The following is a 21,569-nucleotide window of genomic DNA, read 5'->3' as shown; positions in this document are numbered from 1 at the left end:
CGCTTCTTTCTCTGGAGGTAGGTAGCATTTTTTTCATCATAGGTCCTTCAGAATTGTTTTGGATCTTTGTATTGCTGGGAACAACTAAGTTATTCAGTTGATCATTGTATAATATTGCTATTAGGATGTTAGGGGTTCTCCAGATTCTGCTCACTGCACTTTGCATCTTTTCAGGTCTTTCTTAAAGAATTCTAATTATTATTTGGTATATCAAAATAGTATTCCATCACAATCGCATACCACAACCTGTTCAGTCATTTCCCAGTTGATGAGCATCCCTTCAATTTCCAAAAATTTGCTACCACAAAAATGTTGCTATATTTTTGTACAAATGGGTCCTTTTCTTTCTTTTTTTTAATCTCTTTTGGATACAGAGCAAGTACTGGTATTGCTGGTATGGGTAGTTTGGGCATATTTGTGCCCTTTGGGTATATTTCCAAATTGCTGTCCAGGATGGTTGGATTAGCTCACGACTCTACCCAGTGCATTAGTATCCCAATTTTCTGACACTCCCTCCAATATTTGGCATTTTCCTTTTTTGTTATATTAGCCAATCTGATAGGTATGAGATAGTTCCTTAGAGCATTTTTATATGATTATAGATAGCTTTAATTTCTTCATCTGAAAACTGCCTATCTGCTGATTATTTAACAATTTGGCAATGAGTTATATTATAAATTTGACTTGGTTCTTTATTTCAGAGATGAGACCTCTGTATCAGAGAAACTTGCTCTAACCGCTGCCTTCTGCCTTCCTTCTCATTTTGCTTGCATTGTTTTGTTTGTGTGAAACCTTTTTAATATAATCAAAACTATCCTTTTACATTTTATATGCTATTTCTCTTTCTCTAGTTTGGTAATAAATTCTTTCCTTATCCATAGATCTTCTAGGAAAACTCTCCCATGTTCCCTAATTTGCTTTTGGTATCACCTTTATGTATAAATCATACACTCATTTTGAATTTATCTTGGTATATGTTGTGAGGTATTGGTCTACACATAGTTTCTGCCAAACTTCTTTCCGATTTTCCCATCAGTTTTTGTCAGATAAGGAATTCTTGTCCCAAAAGTCTGGATCTTTGCATTTATCAAACTCAAGATTATTATGGTGGCTTCTTAATGTGTATTGTATACTTATGTCATTGATCCACCAGCCCATTTATTATCAAGAATCAGATTGTTTTGATTGTTACTGATTTACAATACAATTTGAGATCTGGTACAGCTAGGCCCCCTTCCTTCACATTTCTTCAAATTAATCCCCTTAATATCTTTGACCTTTTGTTCTTTCAGATGAATTTTATTATTACTTTTTATAGCTCTATAAGATAATATTTTTATCATTTGATTAATATGGCACTGAGTAAGTAAGTTAATTTAGGTAGAACTGTCATTTTTATCATGTTGGTTCAGCCTATTCATGAGCAATTAATACTTTTTTCCAGTTGTTTAGATATGACTTTATTTGTGTGAAAAGTGTTTTGTAGTTATGTTCGTAGAATTCATAAGTTTGTCTTGGCTGATGTACTCATAAGCATTTTATATTGTCTGCAATTATTTTAAATGGAATTTCTCTTTCTATCTCTTGCTGCTGGGCTGGGTTGGTAATATATAGGAATGCTGATGATTTATATGGGTTTATTTTTTATATCCTGTGACTCTGCTAAAATTGTTATATCCACTAGTTTTAAGTAATTCTCTCAGATTCTACAAGTATGCTCTCATATAATCTGTAAAGAGTGATAGTTCTGTTTCCTCATTGCCAATTTTAATTTTTTCAGTTTCTTTTTCTTCTCTTATTGTTATAGGTAGCATTTCTAGTACAATATTGAATAATAGTGATGATAATGGACATCTTTGCTTTACCTTTGATCTTATTGGTAAGGCTTCTAGCTTTTCCCCATCACAGTAATACTTGATGTTGGTTTTAGATAAATACTACTTATCATTTTAAGGAAAGCTCCATTTATTTCTATACTTTCTAGAGTTTTTTAAAATACGAGTGAGCATTGTATTTTGTCAAAAGTTTTTTCTGAATCTGTTAAGATAATAATATGATTTTTGTTGGTTTTTGTTATTGATATGATCCATTATGTTGAAAGTCTTCCTAATATTGAACCAGCTCTTCATTCCTGGTATAAATCTCACCTGTTCATAATGTATGATCCTTGTGATGTATTGGTATAATTTCCTTGCTAGTATTTATTTAAAAATTTTTGCAACAATATTCATTAGGAAAATGGTCTATAGGGGTGAGCCAAGATGTCAGAGGAAGAGGTAGATCATTGTCCCTCTCCCATTCTCAGCCCTGAATACCCATAAAACAGTACTCCAGAAGAGTTCCTGGAACACTGGAGCCAGTGGAAAGATGGGGTGCAGCAATCTTTTGATCCAGGAGACTTAGAAAATCATCAAATAAGGTCCATATCACTCAGGTAAAAGAGGAGCACAGTCCAGCACAGGAAACTTCTCAGCAAGTCCATGGCAGGCTCCACCTCAACAAACCAGTGGGAAATCCTAAGCCTCAGAGCAGTTGAACAGGTAAGCACCAACACCAGGACTCTCTCCCTCCATATCTTAGCACAAGTAGGGGAACTGGCAGACTCCAGCTCAGAGAACCACCATGTTTTCCTTTTTGGAAAAACAAATAACCTGGAAAATAGTTTCCCAGAGATATAACTTTAAAATTATTGGTCTACTTGAAAGCCATGATAAAAAAAAGAACCTGGACAGTATCTTTCAAGAAATTATCAAGAAAAACTGCCCTTTGGTCCTAGAACCAGAGGGTAAATTAGTCATCAAAAGAATCCATCAATCATCTCCTGAAAGAAACTCAAAATGAAAACCCCAAGAAATATCATAGCTAAATTCCAGAATTATCAGCTCATAGAGAAAATACTGCAAACACCAGAGAGAAACAATTTAAATATCGTGGAACCACTGTCAGGATTGCACATGATTTAGCTGCCTACGTTCAAGGACTGCAGGGGTTGGAATATAATATTCTAGAAGTAAAAGGAGCTTGGATTACAACCAAGAATCAACTCTAGCAAAACTGAGTATAATCCTTCAGGAGAAAAATAGACATTCAATGATATGGGGGATTTTCAATCTTTCCTGATAAAAAACAAACAAAAAACCAGAAATGAACATTACAAGACTTGAGAGAAGCATAAAAAATTAAAACAGTAAAGAAAGAAAAGTTCAGTGGTTTTCTTACTTTCAATTTTATTAATCTCTCCATTGATTTTCATGATTTCTAATTTGATGCTTAACTAAGGACTTTTAATTTATTCTCTTTCTAGGATTTTTTAGTTGCATGCCCACTTTATTGATCTGTTCTTTCTCTGTTTTGATGTAAGTGGTTTAATATATAAAAATTTCCCTAAGTACAGCTTTGGCTGCATTCCATTAATTTTTTGTATATTGTCTCATTGTTGTCATTCTCTTTAATGAAATTATTGAATGTTTATTTGGTTTGTTCTTCTATCCACTCATTCCTTAAAATTAGATCATTTAGTTTCCAATTAATTTTTAAACTATGTTTCCATGGCCCTTTTTGAATGCAATTTTTTATTTCATTATGATCTGAAAAGGATGCATTTAATGCAGGGCTTTTATGCCCCACTACACGCTCAATTTTTGTGTGGTGCCATATACCACTGAGAAAAAAGGCATATTCCTTTCTATTCCCATTCAGTTTTCTCTAGAGATCTATTTATCTAACTTTTTAAAACTCTATTCTTCTCCTTAATTTCTTCCTTATTTATTTTTGGCAATATTTATCTAATTCTGAGAGAGGAAAGTTGAGGTGCCTCCCTGGTATAGTGCTTATTTCCTCCTGTAACTCATTTGATGCATATATATTTGATACTTATATTACTTCATTGCCTCTGATACTCTTTAGCAAGATGGAGTTTCTTTGCTCATCACTTTTAATTAGATCTTTTTTTCTTTTTTTTGCTTTTCCTTTGAGAACACTATTGCTACCCCTGCTATTTTTTCAGCTGAAGTATAATAGATACTACTCCATCCCCTAACCTTTACTCTGTATGTGTTTCTTTATTTCAAGTGTGTTTCTTGTAAAGAATGTATTGTAGATTTGTGGTTTTTAATCTACTCTGTTATCTGCTTCTGTCTTACCAGTGAGCTCACCCCATTCACCTATACAGTTACGATTACTGTGTATTTTCTTCCGCCTATTTGCTCTGGTTATCCTTTAAAAACATCCTATATCTCACTAGCTTTTATTGGTGCAACTTCACTTAGTCTCTCCTTTGAAGCCTTGAATACTGTACCACTTATACATTCCCTTCTTCAACATAGTGTTCATAGTCTTCCTCCCAGAAAACCAGAATCTTTGAGTCACTAATCACTGATGAAATATGACCTTCATGTAGAGAGGTCCTTAGCACTGATAATGCTGATAAGGTAGGTCCTCTGGTTTTAGAGGCAACTAGTTCTCATTAACAGAGGGACTGCTTCATGCCTTTGTTCCTCTCCATTACAAATATTATGATGGGCTAATTTTGAGGCTGAAAGTGTTAAATGAAATGGCAGCTGAATAGCTCATGTCAGCGGGACCACTGCAAATAGTAGTGTAGCCTCTTGGATCATGCAATGTGGGCCAAGTGGATGGTAATTTCATAGTTGGGATGAGGGATACAGACCTTTGAGAAGGAACATGAAAGACTGGAAAAAGTGTTATTCATTAGGAAAACCAACTTTCACATCCTGTCTTAGTCATTTACTGGCTGTGTGTCCCTGAATAAATCATTTACCCTCTCAACTTCAATTTCTTTATATGTAATATGAGATTAATAATGAGGATTATAGAAATAGTGATGTGAATTGCATTTGTCATTTCACTTATATAGGAAAATTCTGAGTGAGTAACCTCCCCCAGCCAAAGTAGGTTGATACCTTCTCTGTCTAGAGCATAAAGAGATTGTGACTTGTTCAGGGTCACACAGTCAGGATGTGCAAGAGACATGATTTGAACCCAGGTTTTCTGAGCTTCAAGACTAAGTCTCTATCCATATGAGAAAATACAATTTTCTCTATATAACATGTATAATCTAACCCTATCTCTAATCTTTCTACTATCTATCTATCTATCTATCTATCTATCTATCTATCTATCTATCTATCTATCTATCTTAAGGGTGAGAGATTGCAAACCTTCAGGGTCGAGAAGCATGGTAGCTATCGCCGTTGCATGTAACAAATAGTCAATGGAAATTCCATGTACTCAGATGGAAGAGGAAAGAGTAAGAACAGAGAGAAATGAGGAAATGGCAATTTTTAAGAGATGGGTGTAGAGGTGACATTAGGGTAGGAGTAAGAATGTGACTGATGTGAGAGGCAGAAAGAGTGTTGGATTGAACAACACAGTAACTTCATTCACAGTCCCAGCTCTGTTATTTCATATCTGTGCAACAAAAGGTCCATTAGAGTTTTAAATTCATGATCTGATGAACTTGAGAACTGTATCCTCTTCAGGAGATCTTCAGGGATGTATCAGGTCTTCAATCTCATTTCCTTTCTTAATTCCTCTGAATTTCCCAGCCGTTGTTCATCTCCACAAGAAGCCACCAGCATTCTGGCCATTAGATGCATCTTTCCCCTTCTCTCCTCACAGGAAGCTTGGACCTTGCCCTTGTTACTCTAGGATCTGATGGATGAGTTTTAAGTCCAGAATCAGGTCTCAGTGTCACTTTCTGACCATTTGCACAATATGCTATTGAGTAAAGACCATACCTATCTCCTCTCTAATTTTCAGCACCTTTGAAATCAAGGACTGTTTTTCTTTCTCATGTTTTTATTCCCAGTGCCTGGCTCATGATAAAAGCTTATGAATGTTCTCTCTCTCTTTATCTCTCTCTTTTTATATATATATATATATGTTGTATATATATGTTATATATATCCTTATGTAGTCATATATGTCATATATAGTCACATATATGTATGTATGTATTCAGTCATCCTCATCATTATCTGTTCATTGACTATCTGACTTCTACATGCCTACCAAATCACTTAAGAAGTGCTCAGTCAATAAATCCCTTATGGAACAAATGGCCACACAGTGAACTAGTTTTACTGAGTTGTATATCTGAAGACTTGGAACCTATTTCCCTAGGATATAATTTTATTTTTGGGAAAGGAAATGATTTTTCAATCCTCAAATACAAAATCAGGAACCTACCTTATTGCCTATTTCCCTGCTAATTCTAATCCCAAGATTTAATGAGCAATAAGAGTTTTTACTAGGCTGGAGCAGTTGGGCAATGTTTATTCATCTGAAACAGTCTGAGAAATATAAATGATGAAACAATGGGCATGGTAGATTTGGGAAAATAAACAGGCGCAGGGAGCCATAATGGGGGGAGGGTGGATTTTTCAATCGGGCCATAAAACTTACGAAACGTGGGGTTGGGAAAATGAAAGATCAACAAGACATAATTTTATGCCAGTCACAAAGAGCTCTGTGAGGCACAGACCCCAACTCTCCAGGGCTACGCGAGGAGAAGCATTCAGTGCTAATAATTAAGAAACCCGGCACTTGTTTTTTTATAAATATTTCATGATATGTCATTGGCTTCCAGGAGGAGCCATAATGCAGTACAGCCACTGCATACTTAGCAGCTGTGGAATGACACCAACCAGGCTAATTATGCTAAGATCTTACAAATTTAGAACCGAAGGCAGTAGAAACTGACAGGCCACGTCAAGGGCTACGAATCTGGGTTAGACATGAAACTCCAGGAGTCAGCAATGTCAGCCTGTTATGAGGCAACCACCTCTTGGTCCACTCCCCATGGGGTGGCACCTTGGCCAAGGGGCTTCAGAAAACACTTTCTGGTCAGAGTAGCATTTGGGGCCTTTCAAATAAGAAGAGGGCCATGATGAAAGGCATTTAAATCCATACCTTTTCCCTAGCTCAGTGAGGCATGAAAATAAATCATCTAATTATATTATTAAATCTAATGAATGTATTAAATAGAGGGCCACTGTCATACAGGGCATGTGGGGATGCCCAGCCTGAAGTCCTTCCCTCCTCCCCCCACACTACTTGGAGATATTGGAGCAAAAGAGCAGTCTGAGGATGCAGTGTTGTCTGTTATTGCCCTGACTTTTCTGGAGCAGAGAGAGATGCAAACGCGATATTTTTGCCTCCTTAATCAGCTTCCCAGACCTGCTTATATTGAATCAATGCAAGTGGGGTGCAGAAGGTCCAAGTTCTCTGTCATTGGTTGACAGAGATGTCAGTCAATTTCAGGCTAGTCAGTGATGAGAGAAAAATATATTCAAACTCATTTCTGGGTGGTGTAATGTTTATTGATAGCTCAACTACCCAGACATGGATAGAAAGGCAAAGAGAAAGTTATTTTACCCCTCTATATTTTTATGTGACTCACAAATATTTATAAAAACCTTATTGGTACAAAAATCCCTGAATACAGAGTTGAATCATTGACTACTTCATTCTTTGGAAGGGAACTTTACCTAAAACATCATCTACCCCAATATGTTTGTAGGTCCATAAGGTCATAGATTTAGAGCTAGGAAGATTGTTAGAGTTCAACATAGAGTTGAAAGATCAGGAAACTGAGGTCTAGAAATATTAAAAGGTTTGCCCTTAATCAAATAGTAGTAGGAGATCTAGGATTTGGACCAAGGATTTCTGACTCAAAACACTTTCCACTGAGCCATACTGTTTCTTAATTTTTTTCTTTTGCTCCATACCTATGATTTCAACAATGTAGGGAACTCTAAAGATGAAAATTCCTTCCACCAATGCTTACCACCATATTATCTGTGTCTTAGATTTTTAGAAAATTGTCTAGTACTTGTGTCAAACTCAAACAAAAATGGATCCCTACATGCAACATATTGACTTAGAAAACCACAAATTAACATTGTCTATATTGTACTGTAATTCTACATAATTTGTTAAGCACTTCCTAATTTCATTTTTAATTTGCTTTTCTCCTTGACAGGCTGATAGCTTTACACTTCTGAACATCATGGAAAAATTAAATGACTGTCCTACTGTCACATTACTAGGAGTTTGTCATCCCCAGGATTTGAGCCAAGGTCTTGCTAACGTGAAGGCTAACCCTGTGTCAATTTTACCATACTGCCTGCTTCTTATTACAAAAATACAAGTGTTGAAATTAATTTAAATTAAAGAAATATAAAGTAAGTTCAATTAGTTGTATTGAAGTTCAAAATTAAATTATTTTAAGCAATAACCATCAACTATATTATAAAATATTAGGTAAATTAATTGAGAGGGCTTTATTTTTTTGTTATCTTTTATGGTTTTTTTTAATATAATGATAAACCTTCCATATTTTACTTTAATCTTCAACCAGGGAAATTTTGCTTTTGATCTCAATAGATTGTCTTTTGCTGTTGACTGGAAACTACTTTATACAGGCAGAATATTCAATCTCCTACATCTAAGAAATGAATAATCCTTGTGAGATGCCAATTTTAAGGTCACCTTTCAATTATCCATTTTTCTGGCAAAAGTTCCAATATTCTTGGAAATTCACAAAAATTCTGGGAGGTAGGTGCTATTATTATCCCCATTTTACAGCTGAGGAAACTGAGGCAAACCAAGGTTAAGTGATTTACCCAGGATCACACAGTTACTAAGTGTGTGAGGCTGGATTTGAACTCAGGTCTTTCTGATTCCAGGCCCAGTGCTCTATCTACTGAATCACAAAGCTGAGTCTGATGTAGGAGAAAGGCTTCGTATAAGGGGAATAGGATAGCCAGAGTCTCAGTGACAGAAAACCAAAACAAAACAAGTTATTAAGGAGTAGAGATTATGAAGTTGAGGGCATCCTGAGCAATGAGGTTTGATCAGAGAAGAGGAAGCAGACACACAGAGATTTTTTCTCTATCTAGTGATAGCACTGCTATGTTATGGACCATTTGGACTGGAGAGGTGGGAGAAGAACAGCCCACAACAAGGTCGTGATAGCCTTCCCCCAAGTCCTTTACAGTTTGTGAGAAATCCATTAGGATTTCATTTTCCTGCTCGTAGAATTTTCGCCATGGATTCACCTAATAGATGAATTGGCCCAATGTAGCACCAACGCGATATTCACAGTGCCTATGGCAGGCATGAATATTCCAGCACAATTCTGAATCTTGAAATACAACAGATTCTCCACACGGAAGACAGAACTAAAACATTTATCCAGATATCAGAAAACCAAATCCATCATAGTAACAAAAATCTATATACAGTAACAACACAGAGGTCACCATCATCTCCAAGCCTTCCCCATGCCAGGCTTTCCACAAACCAGCTCCATTAAACAAATCACAAACAAGCTCTTTCACTCATGCTAGCCAGCTGCCTGCATCCTTCCTAGCTCTGACTAGACTTTGACCAATTTCCTCCTAGCTCTGCTCTAGCTCCACCTCTTCCTGTTCCACCCTTCCTGTTCTACCTGTTCAGCAAGCTCCTCCCACAACAGGCTCCATGTGATTCAGACTCATGTGACTCAGGCTTCCATGTGACCCAAGCAGGTCACATAGGGCTATTAATGAATGGGAAAAATCTTCCATTTAAATTACAATTACATTCAAGGAGGAATTTAAGGCAGAAAAAAACTAAACATCTGTAGATGGGATTCATAGACTTATTCAATCTCAAGGTGAAAGGGAATGATGTAGTCCTAGCCATACTGAGCAGGAATTCCCACTGTATTATACCTGATGTGTCCTTGTCCAATGTTTGCTTGAGGATCTCTACTGGAGGGAACCTACCATCTGAGGAATGCCCATTCCTCTTTGGAATAACTCTAATTGTTTTTCCTTAGATCAAGTCAAAATTTGCCTCTTTGCAACCTCCACCATTGGTGCCTGGTTCTACCCTTTAGGGCTAAGCAAAGAAGGCCAATTCCAGTTGCACATAATAACCGTTCAAATACCTGGAGAGAGTGACAATGTCCTTTCACTGCTCTTTTACCCATTCTAAGCACCCTCCAGTTCATCACGAATAGCCCTCTACTCTATCATAGTGTCATTGGGAAGCTTCAGCCTAGTCCATGACTTTCTCATTGTTGATACTAGACATAGCATTTGAGAGAATTCACTGATCATTTCAGTAAAATACTTGGTTTGAATGATTTTTTTGTCCAAAAATTGACTCAGTTGAACTTGGGTAAATAATTCAATTGAGTACAGTTCAATTAAAAAGGCACTTATTAATTACCTGCCTTGTTCCATTCAGTATGTTAGGCTATGGATACCAAGGTGAAAAATGAAGATCAACTAGTTTACCTTAGGAAGCATGGTGGTAGAGCTCTGGGCTTAGTGTCGGAAAAGCATTTTGTTCTCAAATTCTGTCTTTGACCTTCATGAGCTTTGTGATCCTGGATGAATCATTATCTCTCTGAACCTTAGTTTCTTCATCTGTAAAATAGAAATGATAATATCTACCTCACAGGGTTTTGGGGGAACAAATGAGCATCTATATATGACATTCTTTGCAAATTTTAAGGTGCTATATAAATTCAGATTATTGTTATTACTAGTGGGAAACAATAGATATCTAAGGGAGCAAACATAAAATTATAAAAATAAATCCAGTGAAATTGGGGAAATGATTAGAACACTGAATTTTCCAATCTTCCCTTAATGCTAATGCCTTCCATTAGCTATCTTCAACTTAGCCTATGTTACTTGTTTGTGCATAGTTTTTACATGTTGTATTCCCCATTAGAGTGGGGGTTCCTTGAGGGCAGTTGACTGACTGACTGATTATTTGGGGAATCAGGAAGAACCTCATGTAAGAGATGAGCTGAGCCCTGAAGGGACCAAGAGATTCTAAGGGGCCAAGATGAAAAGAAAGTGCATTCTAGGAGCTGAGGACCATCTGTGAAAAGATAAAGGCAGGGGATGGAATGTGTGATTCTTATATCCATAAACCTTGAGAAATGAGTCTTCTCAAACACCATTAATAATAATAATAAACATTTTTAAAAGAATACTTTAAAGATTTGAAAGTGCTTTCCTCATGACAATACTATGTGGCAGTACAATATTACTGTCCTCATTTTTCAGAGCCTTCAAGAAATGAAGTGACTTGTCTAGGGTCACACAGATAGTAAGGTGGGATATGAACCCAGGTCTCGTACTCTAAGTCCTGCTCCCTCAACACTGTGACTCAGCTTCCATCTTCTTGGTTCTACCCCTTATAAGCAAAGAGAGTGTGCATAAAGAGTGGCATAAAAGTAAACGAACATTTTAAAGGGCAAACTGTGTACTTTCTCATTCCTCACTTTTCTCATCTATAAAGCAAAAGAGTCAGTTTAGATGTCCCTTGAGGTCCCTCCTACTACTAATCTATGATGTTTTGGTATTTAGGAGGCAATGTTGTATATGGTACAAAAATCAGTAGACAGATGACCTGTGTTCAAATTCTGCCTCTGATGTTTAGGAACTGTGTGACCAGAAACAAGTTGCTTAATCATGTTTGGCCTCATTTTCCTCAGTTGTAAAGTCAGGGGGTGGGACTAGCTAGCCTCTGATGGCCCTTCTAGCTCTGAGATCCATAATTAAACCTCTGAGACTTTATGCTGACTAGCCCATGACCCTGCCTCAGATGGCTCCCCTCAACTCAGACTCCTGCCACAGTGGAAAGATGGGGCATATTCATCTTCCAGGCCAGCCTCCTGACTTTCATCAAGCCTGCCCTGATTTCCTTTTCATTCTCCATATATTCCCCTGTTCACAGGGGAAAACTGACTACAGATGAAAAAAATCTAGTTCCATTGAGAGATTGGGGCTGATTATTCTGAAAATATTTGTACTCAAAACATAGCTTGTTCTATAGAAATGAAAGAGAAAATTCCTGCCTGGCCTCTGTGGAAGTTCTCTTAGCTTTCCTTTGTAGAAAATTTATGGAGGATTTTGTCTGTGCTTTAACGGGCATTCAGGGCAGGAGGGCCTCTTGCATCCCTTCAATTATGTCTTCCCTGTGACATGTTCACTACCAGTATAAATGGGCCAGCAATGGTCTTGAAAAAGCCAAAGCTCTGCAGAAATGCCAGGATTCAATGGCATTATCTGTCCACCTAACCTGAGAGTCTGGCAAGTGGCCATGTAATGAGATGAAGAAATAGCATTCCTCAGGGGATACTACCCAATCTGCAATTAAAATTGTAGCTTTGGCTGGGCATCATGGTGCATGCCTGCAGTTCCCATTTTGCTAAGAAAGCCTGAGTCTAGACTTCATTGTGGGAGTTCTGTACTTGGACCCAAGAGCTTGACTATGGGAATTCTGAACTTCCAACTTGAGTAGGGTGAAAACCAATGGATTGGGTTTTCATGCTAATTCTGTCACTAATATAGTGAGCCTTCAGGAGTGGAGGGCCACCATGTTAGGAAAGCATAGCAGCTTAACATTTCCATGCCAATGTTAGGTTTAGGTCTGTGAGCATTTGCTGCATTCCAGCTCAAGTGAGATAGGGGGAGATGAGAGAGAGACTGAAAGAGAGAGAGAGAGAAAGAAAGAGAGAGAGACAGAGAGACAGAGAGAGACAGAGACAAGAGACAGAGACAGAGGCAGACAGAGATACACACAGAGACACAGAGAGAAAAGAAGAAAAAGAGAGAGAAAGAAGAAAATGGAAAAAAAGAAGGAAACAGGTGAAAGAAGGAAAGAGGGAAGGACAATAAAGGATAGAAAAAAAGAAGAAAGGAGAGAGGGAGAGAAGGAATAGAATTGTAGCTTCTGATTATTTTCTTTCTGAATATATTTTTATTTTGTTAAATATTTCTTAATTATATATAAAATTTTAACATTTCTTCTAAAACATTTTGAGTTTCAAATTCTCTCCTTCCCTCTTTCCCCTCACTCCTCCATGAAAAGGCATGCAATTTGATGCTAATTATACATGTGAAGTCATGCAAAACATATTCCCGTATTGGCTGGTTGTTGTCCTTTGTTTTTGAAGAGGAGCAAAATGACATCACTATGATAAAGTGAAGTTTCAGTGTGTCCGACTGTGGCTGATCTGACCAATACGAGCTCAGAATGCTCTACCATAGGTTGGGCACAGATAGTCTAAATGAGTTTTTAGGGTGGATACTCCAAATTTGCATATCCTACATTATTTACTTTGTGCTGTCTCCATTTGGCTTTGCTCAAAGAGCACAGCACTTTTTCTGATGTGGGTGCCATGCTGAGCGGTCTTGTGCCAGTGCCTCCCATGATGTACAGTCAAATCCAAAGTTCTTGAGAGATCTTGAGAGTGTCCTTGTATCCATTCTTCTGACCACCATGTGATCAGAAGAATGCCTCATGTCAGTTCTCCATAAAATAATCTTTTTGGCAAGTGTATATTTTGCATTTGAACAACATAGTCAGCCCATCAGAGTTGTGCAAACTGTGTGCTCCATAGTTTGAATGCTTAGCAGTTCAGCTTCAGCAAGGACTATCAGTGTCTGGTACTTTATCCTGCCAGGTGATCCTCAGAATCTTCCTAAGACAGTTCAAATGGAAACGATTCAGATTCCTGCCATGGCACTAGTAGACTGTCAATGTTTCACAGGCATAAAACAATGAGATCAACACAACAGCTCTGTAGACCTTCAGTTTGGTAGTCAGTCTAATACCTCTTTTCTCCCAAACTTTTCTTTGGAGCCTCGGAAACACTGAGCTAGCTCTGGCAATGCATGAATCAACCTCATTGTCAAGGTGTACATCCCTGGAAAATACACTACCAATGTAAGTGAACTTATTCACAGCATTCAAAACTTCTCCATTTGTTGTAATTGATGGTTCTACATATGGATGGTGTGGTGGTGGCTGATGGAGCACCTATGTTTTCTTGGTATTAATTATTAGGCCAAAATTATCACAGGCAGCAGAAAATTGATCCATACTTTGTTGCATCTCAGCTTCAGAGGCTTCATTGAGTGCACAATCATCTGCTAACAGAAAATCATGCACCAGCACTCCCTCCACTTTGGTCATGGCTTGTAGCTTTTTCAAATTGAAGAACTTACCATCAATATGGTAGTTGACCTTGATGCCATGTTCATCCTCATTGAAAACATTTGACAATATGGATGAAAACATCATGCTAAGAAACATGGGAGCAAGCATACAGCCCGGTTTCACTCCCTTAGTGATTGGGAAAGCATGAGAGCATTGTTCATTATCCAAAACCTGGGCAAACATGCTATCACGAAATTGAGGTACAATACTGATGAACTTCTCCGGGCAGCCAAATTTTGCATACGGGCAATTTGACAATCGCAGGATATACCAGACAATGCAGGATATGCCAGCAGGATAGTTCATCCACCTCTAAGAAGGCAGCATTTAATTCCATCAAAAGCAAATACAAGCAAAGCTTAGAGAGATGCAGGATTACTGGCTCAGTAAAAAGGCAGATGAAATTCAGTTTTATGCTGATAGTAACCATCCAAAGCACTTTTATGATTCCCTGAAAGCTGTTAATGGACCAAAAACCTATGGTGCATCACAACTACTCAGTGCTGATGGAGTCACATTGATTAGTGATAAGGAATGATCATAGAGAGATGGGCTGAACACTTTAATAGTGTTCTCAAGAGACTATCAGGGGCAGCTAGGTGGTGCAGTGGACAGAGCACCAATGCAGGAGTCAGGAGGACCTGAGTTCAAATCTCACCTCAGACATTTGACACGCACTAGCTGTGTGACCTTGGGCAAGTCACTTAACCCCAATTGCCTCATCCTGGGTCATCTCATCATCCTGATGAATATCTGGTCACTGGATTCAGATATCTCTGGAGGAGAAGTGAGGTTGGTGACCAGCACAGCCCTCCTTCACTCAAAACAAAGTCAAGTGCAGTCATGTCATTATTTCTCTGACGGCATGGTCTTCTTTGGGCAACGAAGGATGAACACACACAACAGACCATCATCAATCAATACTGAGGCCATTGACCATTTACCTCAGGTTGAAGTCAATCCCTCAGCTGAACTTCCAACTGAAGAAGAGGTTTTGAGGGCCATTAGGCTCCTTTCATGTGGCAAAGCACTTGGTACTGATTCTATTGCAACTGAGATTTACAAGGTAGGGGGACCATTGTTCAAACAAAAGGTCACTGAAATTTTCCAGGTTATATGGCAAGAGGAGGTTATCCCCCAGGAGTTCAAGGATGCCTCCATTGTCAGTCTCTATTAAGGTAAAGTGAATAGAGTGTCCTATCACAATCATAAGGAGGACTCTCTCTTAGCCATTGCTGGCAAAATTCTTGCTAAAGTCCTCCTAAATAAGTTAATCTTCACCTGGAAGATGGTCATCTACCTGAGAGCCAGTGTGACTTCACAAAGGGCTGAGGAACAGTCTATATGGTGTTATGCTCCCTGACAACTCCAGGAAAATGCCAGGAGCAGAACAGAGTTCAGTACACAATGTTTGTAGATCTGACCAAGGTCTTTAACACTTCTAGTCATGAGGGCTTATGGAAAAAATTATGTCTTTTCCATATTAGACATGTTGCAAAAGAAAACAGACCAAAAAAGAAACCTCAAGAAAAATAAAGTAAAAGGGATATGCTTCATTATCTTCATCACCACACATGCCTCCAGCATGTGGATAGGATTTTTCATCGTGGACATTTTGGAATTATTTGGACCATTTTCTTGATCAGAGTAGCTAAATCTTTCACAATTGACCCTCCTTACATTATTATAATGTTCTCTTGCTTCTGTTCATTTCACTTTGCATGAATTTATATGCCATTCCAGGTTTTCCTGAAACCATCCTGCTCATCAGTTCTTATAACACAATAGCATTGCACCACAATCATATACTGCAGCTTGTTCAGTCATTGTACTATTGATGGATATCCTTCAATTTCTAATTCTTTATCACCACAAAAGAGACACTATAAATACTTAAATATAAAAATATTTGTACAAAAAGGTGTTTTTTTTTTTCATTTCCTTTAATCTCTTTGGGATGCAGACCTAGTAGTGGTATTGCTGGATTAAAGAGTATGCAGTTTTATAACCCTTTAGGCATAGTTCCAAATTGTTCTCCAGAATGCATGAGCAACTACACCAACAGTGCATTAGTGTTCCAGTTTATCCACATCCTCCCCAACATTTGTCATTTTTCCTTTCTGTCACGTTAGCCAATCTGATAGGTGGCATCTCAGAGTTAATTCACATTTCTCTAAATGGTAACGATTTAGGACATTTTTATGTGACTATTGATAGCTATGATTTCTTCTTCTGAAAACTGACTGTTCATACTCTTTGACTATTTATTAAATGAGGAATGGCTCTTATTTTTATAAATTTGGCTCAGTTCACTTATATGTTTGAGAAATGACATCTTTATCAGAGCTGCAAAATGTTTCCAGTTTCCTGTTTTCCTTTTAATTTTGGCTGCATTAGGTTTATTGTGTGTGCAAAATATTTTTGATTTCACATAATCAAAATTATTAATTTTACTTTCCGTGGTCTTCTTTGCCTATTCCTTGATCAGAAACCCATTCTATCTCCATAGATCTGACAGGTATTTTTCCCACGCTCCCTTAATTTACTTATGATATCACTCTTTACATCTAAATCATCTGTCCATTTTGACCTTATATGGCATGAGATGTTGGTTTATGTGTAATTTCTGCCAAACTGCTTTCCAGTTTGCCCAGAAATATTTACCACACTGTGAGTTTTTACTCAAAAAGTTTAATCTTGGAATTGATCAAACACTAGATTACCATGGTCATTTCCTACTGCATACTGTGTACCTAATCTCTTCCACTGATCCACCACAATTATTTCTTTCTTTTTAAAAAAATATATATATATACATATAATTTATTTATTTTTCAGTTTTCAACATTCACTTCCATAAGAATTTGAATTCAAATTTTTCCCCTATCTCTCCCCATCCCTGCCTCAGGACAGTATATACCCTATCAACCCCTTCCTCTAGTTTGTCCTCTCTTCCATTACCCCCCCCCTTCCATTGCCCTCTCCTCTATTTTCCTATAGGGTCTATACCTCATTGCCTGTACATTCTATTTCCCAGTGGCATGCAAAAGCAATTTTTAACATTCATTATTAAAGCTTTGAGTTCTATATTCTCTTTCTTCCTCCCTCCCCACCCACCCTCGTTGAGAGAGCAAGCAATTCAGTATAGGTCATACATGCGTAGTCACAACATGACTTCCATAGCAGTCATGTTGTGAAAGACTAACCACATTTCTCTCTGTCCCATCCTGCCTTCCATTTATTCCATTCTCTCCATGGACCTGTCCTTCCACAATAATATTTGCTTCTGATTATGCCTTTCACCAATTTGCTGTCCCTTCTATTATTTTTCCTCTCCTATCCCCTTCCCCTCTGTCTTCTTGCAGGATAAAATAGATTTCCATATCCACTTGAGTGTGTGTTATCCCTCCTTAAACCGGATCCCATGAGATTAAGGCTCACTTATTCCCTTTCATTGCCCTCCTCTTCCCCTCCATTGCAAAAGTTCTTTCTTACCTCTTTGTTGTGACATGATTTTCTAATTCTACCTCTCCCTTCCGCTTACTCCTAGTACATTCCACTCATCAGTAAATTTTATTTTTTAGATATTCTCCTGTCATATTTAGATCACCCTGTGCCCTATGTCTATGTCTATACACACACGCACATATACTAATGTACACATACATACCTACACATATATAATATACACATACATACTCATACACACCTACATATGTGTGTGTGTGTGTGTTTCCCAGTCCAACCTTGCTTCCCTTTCACCAAGGTGGAAGAGCTTTCTCACTGAACTTTGAAGGTGTCTTTGGTATTTGTGGGTTGAGAAATCTTGAAACCATGGCAGCTAACAGTGATTCAGTTCCTTGAAGCCTGCTCCAGTCCCCTCTGTGCCAACGTGGTCAGTGCTGGGCTGTGCTCTAAGCCAGTGCCATAGACCTTTTCTGTCAGCCTTCTAGGCTGTCTTGGGCTGGAAATCTGTTTCACTGTGTCATTTTGTGGCTTTTACTGCTCTAGAATTTGTTTAGAGTTATTTTTTACATGTATTTTAAGGGTTTTTGGGTTAGAGCTCGAAGAGGTCCATGCTTCTACTCAGCTATCTTCGCCCTTCCTCCACAATTATTTCTTATCTAGTATCAGATTACTGTGGTAATTACTGCTCTGTAATGTAATTGGATATCTGGTATTGCTGGATCACCTTCCTTCACATTGTTTTCTTTGATTTCCTTGATATTCACTGTTGTCATTCTCTTTAATGAAGTTATTGATTATTTCTATTATTTGTTCTTTCACTCATTTTTGGGATTAGGTTATTTAGTTCCAATTAATTTTTAATCTATAATTCCATAATCCTTTATTGAACATAATTATTATTTCATTATGGTGTGGGAAAGGTGCATTTATTATTTATTCTTTTCTGCTTTTGGTTGTGAGGTTTTTATGCCCTAATATATCATCAATTTTTGTGTAGGTTCCATGTACAGCTGGGTAAGAGATACACTCTTTTCTATTGCCATTCCATTTTCTCCAGAGTTGTAACATATTTAATTTTTCTAAGAATCTATTCATCTCCTTAACTTCTTTCATATTTATTTTATGGTTATATTTACCTAGTTCTGAGAGGGGAAAATTGAGGTCCTCCACTAGTATAGTTTTATTGTTTATTTTCTCCTTTAATTCATTTAACTTTTCTTTTAAGAGTTTGAATGCAATGCCATTTGGTGCATCTATGTTTCATATTGATATTACTTATCAATTGTGCCTTTTTGCAAGATGTAGTTTCCCTGGTTGTCCATTTCAATTAGGTCTATTTTTACTTTGTCTGAGATCATGATTGCTATCCCTGCCTTTTTTATTTCAGCTGAAGCATAATATTTTCTGCTCTAGCCCCTTATTTTAACTCTGTGTCTTTTGTTTAAAATGTATTTCTTGTAAACAACATATTGTTGGATTCTTATTTCCAATCCACTCTATTATCCACTTCCATTATGGGTGAATTCATTCCATTTATGTTCACAGTTATGATTAACTGTAAATTTTCCTTCATCCTATTTCCTTCTTCTCCTCCTCCTCTCTCCTTCCCTCCCTTCCTCCCTCCCCCCTCCTCTCTCTCTGTCTCTCTCTCTCTTTCATTCTCTCCCTCTCTCTTGCTTCTGACCATTTCCTTCTTTTGTCTGCCCTCCCTTTTATCACCCCTCCTTTCTGTTATTCCCTTCCTCTCCTACTTTCCTATTAGGTAAGATAGTTTTCTATGACCATTTGAAGATGTAGACACTTTTTCTCACATTCAACCAATTTAGATGTGCGTGAAATTCAAGTGTTACCTACTCCCTTACCATTTTTCCTTCCACTGTGAAAGCTCTTCCTTTTTTGCCTCCCTTATGTGACTTTTATTCCCTTGAGTCCCAAATGGGAGAGGTGAAAGTCTAGCTGTATTTACTAGTCCTTAGCCCATATCTGGGAAATTCTGTTTAGTTCCAGGTGCCATGTTTTAGAAGGGAATTTGATAAAATGGAGAGTGCTCAGAAGAGAGCAACAAGGATATGAAGGACCTGGACTTCAGTTCTCCACAAGAGTTGTTGAAGAAACTGGAGATATTTAACTTGAAGAAGAGAAGACTTAGGGGACAATGAGAGTATTTACAAAACTACCATATAGAGGAAGGATTAAACTTATTATAATTGTCTCCAGAACTCTGAATTCGGAATAATGGACATAAATTACAAAGAGGAAAATTTAGTCAATAGGCAAAAAAAATCCTAAAAATTGGAGCCCTATGGATTTAGAATGTGTTGCTTTGAGAGTTAATGATCTCCTTATCATGGGAGGACCTTTAGCAAAATAAAAAAAAAGATTTCTGTTGCATTTTGAGTTATTCTAGAAGGTGTCTGGTGTCACAGTTAAATCTGAGGTTGTGGGATTCTTTCATAATATTCATTTAGATATAGAAACTTGCTTATACTGATGACAACATTGGTAGTATCACCCTTCCTGTGTGTGTAAAATGACTTAAAAGCAATCTAAGCAATCCTCATGACATGAATACGGACAACCTAGAATAATGGCTTCCTTGCAAGAAGTTGGATATCCTAGAGGGACTTGGTAGGAAAAATGAGGTCATACCTAAGAGAAGGAGGTAGGTTTTACCACTGAGATATCAAGCCTTATAGTCAATTTTCATTAAACTAATGTCCATGACTAAATATATCAGAGACTGAGGTCATAGCTGGAGAGTTATCATTATACATAGTGAATCAGGACTATAACATTCCCAAACTTTCTCCCAGTCTCCATGGAATTTGGAATGAATATCTAGCATGAAGGGACTGCTAGAAAGAAGTAAACAAATCATCCTTAATCTGACATTCAAGGCCTTCTATAATTTGACTGTAATCCACTTTTTCCAGATTTCTTTCATAGTACCCTTGTTTATACACTCTTTGCTCCTGCCAATCATTCCTGTTAGCTGTCTCCTGACATGATCTTGTTCTGTTTTATCTCCAGGCTTTTGTAAATACAGTTTCTCTAGAACAGACACCACTTGATCCTTCATGTATTTAGGAACAATGATGCAATGGCAGAATGACTGGGTTTGGAGTTAGAGAACATGGATTCAAATCCCTTTTCTATCCAAAGGGTGACTTCATTAGGTCAAAACTCTAGACTTCTGGTAGTTCTCTCTGCCTCTAGGTTCTGACATTATCCATCCATTCTGGAGCCAGAATGACACAAAACAAGTTATATTGAGTGGGAAGTGGAAGGGGTAATGGAATCATTTCCCATTTAGTGCTGACTGTTCTTCTGCTGTTTAAAATGACAATATTATAGATGTCATCATCATAGTTAGCATTCGTATAGCACCTATTATGTGTGAGGCACTGTGTTAAGCATTTCACAAATAATACCAAAAATGTAGTCTTCAATTAATTTCATTCGGTCACTTTGATCCTCAGACAGTGCTAATGTTGAATCTCCAAGTCCTGCATAGGAGACCAATCTTCTATTGTTGCCTAAAGGTCAGATAACAATGGATATTATACTGTCTATTAAATAGCAAAGTAATAGAATATTATTAAACAATTTAAGGATTCCCTTGTAGCAAGATATAACTAGTAATTTTGTGCCAAAAGCAAAACTTCCCTTAAATTTGCTTTGGCAATGGGATAGAAGAAATCTCAAGATGCCATGAAGCCAACCTAGAGAGTAACTTATCTGGTATGTTTACTGCTTGCGTGAGAAATCAGTGATGAAGCTGCCATCCAGTCACTTCCTATTTTAACTAAGTATTCTTGCTGAGATGCTAAGTTGATTTGTTTCTTTCCTGTTAAAGGAATACAAGAATTGTTCTTAAGCTCCCTCCTCTAAATTTCAATTCACTGGAGCAAAGCCTTGGTCACCAATTCTAGCTGGAATTCTAACTAGAAGGATATTGAAGACTGGAACCTCCATCCCCAGTTAGGGAATCATTTATGAAAATATGTGCCATATAGTACACTATATCTAACACCACAGACGACCTGTTTGAAGAATATTGCAGGAAA

General features: G+C 37.5%; 1 long non-coding RNA gene across 1 annotated transcript in view; it reads left to right on the top strand.

The window, feature by feature from the left end:
• LOC140497599 (uncharacterized) overlaps positions 1-12,742 on the top strand; it is a 293,457-nt gene extending 280,715 nt beyond the window's left edge. The window contains exons 7-8 of the long non-coding RNA XR_011964748.1: positions 2,306-2,540; positions 8,006-12,742. This is a non-coding gene — a long non-coding RNA (uncharacterized lncRNA). The remainder of the gene's footprint in view (positions 1-2,305; positions 2,541-8,005) is intronic.
• The last annotated feature ends 8,827 nt before the right edge of the window (positions 12,743-21,569 follow it).

This window comes from Notamacropus eugenii, chromosome 3, assembly GCF_028372415.1.
Source record: "Notamacropus eugenii isolate mMacEug1 chromosome 3, mMacEug1.pri_v2, whole genome shotgun sequence".
Taxonomy (NCBI): Eukaryota; Metazoa; Chordata; class Mammalia; order Diprotodontia; family Macropodidae; genus Notamacropus; species Notamacropus eugenii.
Note: the sequence above shows the minus strand (reverse complement) of the source record. Positions and strands in the feature narration are given on the sequence as shown.